This window comes from Myotis lucifugus, unplaced genomic scaffold (assembly GCF_000147115.1).
Source record: "Myotis lucifugus unplaced genomic scaffold, Myoluc2.0 scaffold_3, whole genome shotgun sequence".
In the NCBI taxonomy this organism is placed as follows: Eukaryota; Metazoa; Chordata; class Mammalia; order Chiroptera; family Vespertilionidae; genus Myotis; species Myotis lucifugus.
Genome location: NW_005871051.1, coordinates 3,987,735 through 3,995,054, shown reverse-complemented (window position 1 = coordinate 3,995,054; position 7,320 = coordinate 3,987,735). Strand labels below are relative to the sequence as shown.

At 37.8% G+C, this 7,320-nt stretch overlaps 1 pseudogene; it reads left to right on the top strand.

Moving 5' to 3' along the window:
- Positions 1-4,400: 4,400 nt before the first annotated feature.
- LOC102431828 lies at positions 4,401-4,851 on the top strand (annotated as a pseudogene).
- Positions 4,852-7,320: the final 2,469 nt, after the last annotated feature.

Here is a 7,320-nt window from a genome sequence, read left to right as displayed (position 1 = left end):
CAGGAATCATCTGTGGGTAAAATCAAATCTTACCCCCTTTATCTACCTTAACTTTTCCTAGCTTCAAAATATGGATTAAAAGGGTTTTCATTTGTTTCTTTTCTGAATATGTAAAGGATAGTTTGTGATCTGTGATTGAAACTAAAGTCAAAGAAGTATTTCTTACTTGTGCACCCAATAGATGAGAAAATAGCTTTTATTTAATTATAAAAATATATTTTTTCTCTCATATAATTCTCACTCACCAAGCTTTAATAACATTCACTAATAAGATTACATGGAAATACTTCATTAACACTCTGTCCTGACGCAGATCTTCATACTCAGGGGAGATATTTACTGACCTCCCTGTGGGAACGTTATACATCCTCATCCCATTGACAGCAGGCTCAGCCACGTGACTTGGTTGGCCAGTGAAAGATGAGTGGAAGAGCCCCTTCTAAACAGAAGCTTTAAGAGCCAGCATATGCTTAACCATGACGTCATCTTTCTCTGCCACAAGATTAATGGGTATCAAATAGAAGCTGGATCCTGAGTGAAAACAGCATGGAGTAGAGCTCAAACCAATCTATAGTGGATGTGTAACATGAGCAATAAAGCAGCCTTTCTGGTAAGCCCCTCGGATTTGGGGGTCATTTATTACTGACATAAGCTAGACTCTCCTGATATGCACATACATTTACTAAAAGTCCTATTTTTTTAAATATATTTTTATTGATTTCAGAGGGAGAGGGAGAGGGAGACAGAAACATCAATGATGAGAGAGAAGCACTGATCAACTGCCTCCTGCAAGCCCCACACTGGAGATCGAGCCCACAATCCAGGCATGTGCCCTTGCCTGGAATTGAACCTGGGACCTTCAGTCCACAGGCCAACGCTCTATCCACTGAGCCAAACCATCTAGGGCTAAGACCTATGTTTTTTACAACCATGCAATTGACTCAAATAGTCAAATGCTGTTTGATTTATATAACAAATAAACATTTACTAAACAAATAAAAACTAAAAAATTTTATATCCAGTAAAATTATGTATAGTTATTTCCATTTCTTGACATATTTTTGTCATATTTCTTTCCTGCAAACTGTATTAGCCCCTGATTTTGCCTTTCTTATTAGGTTTAGAAATGATAGCATATATATAATGATACGCATGCTTAAAAAAATTTTTTTTTCAGAGAGGAAGGGAGAGGGAGAGAGAGAGAGAAACATCAATGATGAGAGGGAATCATTGATTGGCTGCCTCCTACATACCCCACACTGGGGATTGAGCCGGCAGCCCTGGCATGTGCCCTGACCTGGAATCAAACCTCAACCTTGGTACACCTTTTTCTTAACTCCTTTTACATATCTTGCACATTTCTCTCCTTCTCCACCCACGTCAACCTTTCCATTCCTTGCAAAGTAACTCAAGTTATCAACCTAGCATGCACCTTTTCAGTTTTGGCCCACATTCATATATATGTGTATAACACATAGAATGTGTTTTTGTTATTTATTTTTAAAAAGTGGGACGGGTGGAAATATTTTATAGTCTTCCTTTTCTCATTCAATAATACTTTATAAGAATCTCACCATCTCATCTATAATATCAACAAATTCATTCTCTTAAATAAATGCATAATATTCCATGGTATGGATATAACATAATTTATTGGGGTATTGCTCTATTTAAGGAATTCAATTTCTTTCTGTAGTTTTTCACCACTACATTGTTGGAGTAATCATTTTTGTACACATGTATTTATGAACCAGTTGTTTAATTTCCACCAGACAGACTTCTAGGAGTAGAATTTTTGGGTCTAAAGGTATATGTATTTTTTATTTTAATAGATAAATGTTAGATTTCCCAAATAATCACACTACTTCACATTCTACCTTAATGGGTACTGTAGTCATTTCTGCTTATCTTATAGCTATAAACTATATTCCATTGGTATTTTAATTTTTACTTTGCAGATTACTAAGCATTCTTTCAAATGTTTCTTGGCTATTTGGACTTAGTCTTCAGTAAATTGTCTATACATGTGTTTTGCCTAAGTTTCCATTGGATCAAATGCCTTTCTCTTCTCAATATGTAAGAGTTCTGTGGTAACACCAATCAGAAAGGATATATGCACCCCTATGTTCATAGCAGCACAATTCACCATAGCTAAGATTTGGAAACAGCCTAAGTGCCCATAAGCAGATGAATGGATTAGAAAACTGTGATACATCTACACAATGGAATACTATTCTGCTGTAAAAAAGAAGGAATCCTTACCATTTGCAACAGCATGGATAGAACTGGAGAGCATTATGCTAAGTGAAATAAGCCAGTCAATGAAAGAAAAATACCACATGATCTCACTCATTTATGGATAATAAAGACCATTATAAACTGATGAACAAAAATAGATACAGAGGCAGAGCAGCATTGAACAGACTGTCAAACTACAGTGGGAAGGCCGGGGAGGGTTGGGGGGGCGCGGGCGGGTAAGAGATCAACCGGAAGGACTTGTGTGCATGCATATAAGCATAACCAATGGACACAGACACTGGCGGGTAGGGGAGGCTGGGGGAATGTCAAGGGGGGAAAAAAAGGAGACATATGTAATACTCTTTGTAATACTTTTAGCAATAAAACAAAATTTAAATAAATAAATAAAAGAGTTCTGTGGTAAACCCGAAGATGCCACACTCAGGTCCTGCTTCAATATGCCTCCAGCTGTGAGGCCTATGGTTGGTCCACTGGCAGCCTTCAACTATTTGACTGCTCAGCGTCTACCTCAATTTTTGAACCAAGGTCCTGTTCTTTAAGAAAAAATGGGCAAAGCTTCATTTCCTTCTTAAGTTTAGATAAATATAAATATAAGTCCTAATATGAGGAGAAATTCATCAAACACATTGAGGATGAAAGGAATTTGTTCACGATGAATTAAGCTATGAGGAAAGGGTGTTATTATTATTTTTTTTGTAATTCCTTCGTCCCCTAGATTGAAAACACCTCAAAGGCTCAGACTCCATCCCGACAGCCACCGGAAGAAAAAGCCAGAGGAGGGAAAGGTTGGGGAAGAGAAGGAGGCAGGGAAATAAAAAGGAGCAAAAGGAACAAAAAGAAAAAAAAGAAAGAAAACACCTCAAAGACAGAGTATGATCTCATTCATCCTCTTATCTCCCATAGCATACAGCATTATGTACTACACATAATAGGAACTCTATACTTGTCCACTAAGTTGAATTGGATAGTCTTACATAATTTATTTAAGCTTTTAAAATTAAAAAACTATTTTCGGTGTAAGAATTAAAAGAGTTGCCCTGACCGGTTGCAGGCACATCCCCACTGGAGGGCGTACAGGAGGCAGCTGATCGATGTTTCTCTCTCATGGATGTTTCTAGCTCTCGATCCCTCTCCCTTCCTCTCTGTAAAAAACCAATAAAATATATTTTTTAAAAAAAAGAATTAAAAGAGTTACTTGTGTACAGTATATCTTCCTAGCACCAACATAGGCATTGATATAAAGTCAATGTTTCCTAAATTTTGTTGATTAACTTGTGATGAATTAATGAATGGTCTTCAAAAGTAAGTACTTTTAGTAAAAAAAAAAAAAAGAGGATAGTAATATCTATCAAACCCATCATTACTACTAGGAAAATGTTCAAAAATCAACTATATTAAACAGCAAAATTATTCTGCTCTAGAATATATATTAATTTGAATTGGTTTGTATTTTTTATTTCCACAGACACTTAAAACTTAAGAAAATTAGCTTATATTGCAAGCAGACTTTTAGGGTGCTTTAGCTGAACTGTATTCAATTAACAAAAGTTGTTTCCTATTTTATTTTTGGTAAATAATATTAAGAGTTAATCTTTAAACAGATTAAAATATACTTATGCTGTTTACTTTTTAACCCTTTATCTTGCAAGTAAAATAACCCAAAGCCAAACGTTACAATAGAAAACAAAAGTTACTACTTTCAACAATTATTGCTGCTAATTCTTTAAAAATATATTAAAATTATAATTAAAATGCCAAAGGTTAAAGACAGAGAATCTTAAAATCGGCAAAAGAAAATCAGTTAGTTACCTACAAGGGAGCGCCCACACGACTGTCAGCTGATTTATCAACAGAAACTTTGCAGACCAGAAGGGAGTGGCAAGAAATATTCAAAGTGATGAAAAGCAAGGACCTAAAACCAAGATTACTCTCCCCAGCAAAGCTACCATTTAGAATTGAAGGTCAGATAAAGAGCTTTCCAGACAAGGAGAAGCTAAAGGTGTTTATCACCACCAAACTATTATTACATGAAATGTTAAAGGGTCTTCTTTAAGAAAAAGAAATAAAAGATCAAAAATATGAACAAGGGAGCACGTGGGTCGGCAGGGGGTGAGGAGGCGGGGCGCTGGGCAGCACTGGAGAGGATTCAAGATGACCAAGGAGGAACCTCTTCCCAAAAAGGTTCGCCTGAGTGAGACAGACTTCAAAGTTATGGCACGAGATGAGTTAATTTTAATTTTAAGATGGAAACAGTATGAAGCATATGTGCAAGCTTTGGAGGGAAAGTACACAGACCTGTACTCTAATGATGTAACTGGCTTAAGGGAGTGGGAAGAAAAACTAAAGCAACAGCAGCACGAGTCTGCACGAATGGCAAACATCCTTGTAATTCGACTAGCAACCGAGGAGCAAGAGATGCAAGAATGAACTGCTCAAATTCAGTACCTCAAGCAAGTCCAGCAGCCCAGTGTCAGCCAACGGAGATCAACAATGGTAGACCACGCCATCAACTTGTTTTTCCTAAAAGTGAAAGGTAGACTGGAACAAGCCCAAAATGCACTGGGTGCCTGGAAGTTTACGCCTCATAGGTAAACAAATCATACTCCTCAGTCCAGACTTCCCTGACCGTCGCACCAGGAGAAAGCTGTGGTGGGACAGCCAAGTACTCGTTTCCACACCAAGACTCAGACTTTTTGAGCCAAAAAAGCCACATTCTTATCCTATCCAGCTTGTAATGGTTAATGTAGAACTTACCGGATGAACCTTGCGTTTCGGCTTTTTTCTCTTCCCCTTCCCCTTGCTTCAGAGGCCTGATGGCGTTGGGCTATTCCGAAGAAGTGGCCGCCTCCGAAAAATTCCCCTCCTCGGACATGTAGACACCTGAGAAATGTTGCTGTTTGAAAAAATAGAGGGAGAAACAAGTCTTAAGTCTGTGGCACACTGTGTCTTCAGACAGTTTGGAGGAATGGAAACCTAGAGATTTAAAATCATAAACTGAACATGTAAAATTCCAGTAAAATGTAAAAATGGAATATGCATGGCTCTTAACCTTGAGCATAGCGACTTAGAGACACTGTACATCAGTTTTGCCAATAAGACTGTGGAAATCATGATTATTGTTGAACTTCTTGGTCAAAACTCAAATGAGGTGGTGAGCTTTGCATTTTAAGGTTTTATTTGCTAAGAAACTACTTAATAGACACCAGTACAAGTAGTTCATATATTTAACCATTTCATTTTGGGGTCTCTATTACTTGATTGAGCCTTACATCAATGTGGTTTGAATCAATGGTCTGTTCTTTGAATGGTTGCTAATACTGTAGATAATCTTACTGAGGACTGTACAAACATGAAGGTGTGGTATCAAACTTCAGGTTTAAGCTGTTTGAAGCAATATAAACATTCATTTCACGACTAGATTGTATAAGGATGTTGGCTGTGATGAGACTCGCTGTGTTATTTTTTAATAGTGAAATTTATTAAATCCCCCATTTCATTCAACAGGCACATGTTGAAAGAGCATTGTCATTGGTGTTAATGGGGGAATGTGTTCCTTCATTGTATTTTGGGCCTTTGGTATTGCACTCTTGATATTAAATTAAACGTGCCTTTAAGAAATGAACAAAATGGCAATAAATGCATGTCTATCAACAATTGGATCTAAAAATCAAAATAAATAAGGAATTTAATGAACAAAATAAACTGATGAATAAAATAGAACCAGAGGCATGAAAACATAGAGCAGATTGATGAAATGGGGAAAGGGTCTGGAAAGAGATTAACCAGAGAATTAAATGCATATATGCATTACCTATGGACACAGACAACAAGTACAAACATGAAGGTGTGGTCTCAAACTTCAGGTTTAAACTGTTTGAAGCAATATAAACATTCATTTCACGACTAGATTGTATAAGGATATTGGCTGTGATGAGACTCACTGTGTTATTTTTCAATAGTGAAATTTACTTAAAAATAAAGGCCTGGAGCAGGCAGGAACCAGGTGAAGGGGGATAAAGGGGGGGGAAAAGGGAGACATCTGTAATACTTTGTAAAGGTTTAAAGAAAAAAGACTGAAGAAAAAGAGAGGATAGTAATATCTAGCAAACCCATCATTACTGCTAGGAAAATGCCCAAAGATCAATGGTATTAAATAGCAACACTGTTCTGCTCTAGAATATGTTTTAATTTGTAATTTCCACAGATACTTATAACTTGAGAAAATGAACTTATATTGCATGCAGACTTTTAGGGTACTTTAGCTGAACTGTATTCAATTAACAAAAATTGTTTCCCATTTTATTTTTTAGCAAATAATATTATGTGCTAATCTTTAGACAGATCAAAAGATAGTCATAATTATGCTGTTTATTTTTTAACCCTTTAAAATAACCCAAAGTCAAACTTTTACAATAGAGAACAAAAGTTACTACTTTTAAAACAATTATTGCTGCTGCTTCTTTAAAAACATATGACAAAAATGGTTAGTTAAAATCGTGAACTGCTATCAGAGGCCCCCCGGTGACATTTCCTATCCCTTCCAGTGGTTCTCAACCTTCCTAATGCCGCGACCCTTTAATACAGTTCATGTTGCAGTGACCCCCAACCATAACATTATTTTCGTTGCTACTTCATAACTGTAATGTTGCTACTGTTATGAATCGTCATGTAAATATCTGATATGCAGGATGCATTTTCATTGTTACACATTGAACATAATTAAAGCATAGTGATTAATCTCAAAAACAATATGTAATGATATATGTGTTTGCCGATGGTCTTAGGCGACCCCTGTGAAAGGGTCGTTCGACCGCCAAAGGGGTCGCGACCCACAGGTTGAGAACCGCTGGTCTAGACGTACGGTTGTCCGGGTGCAGTTCCTTCCACGGGCTCTGCGCCCCGTCGCGCACCGCCCCCAGGACCTGGCCCCGCTCTCCTGCAGAGAGATGTCTACTGAAGCCCCGTCTACCGGGGACCCCAAGGCCACGGGCCGCTCGGTCCTCACCCCGCCCGCGCCCTGGCTGCATCGCGGCCGGCTCCCGAGGCTGTGCGGTCCCAGCG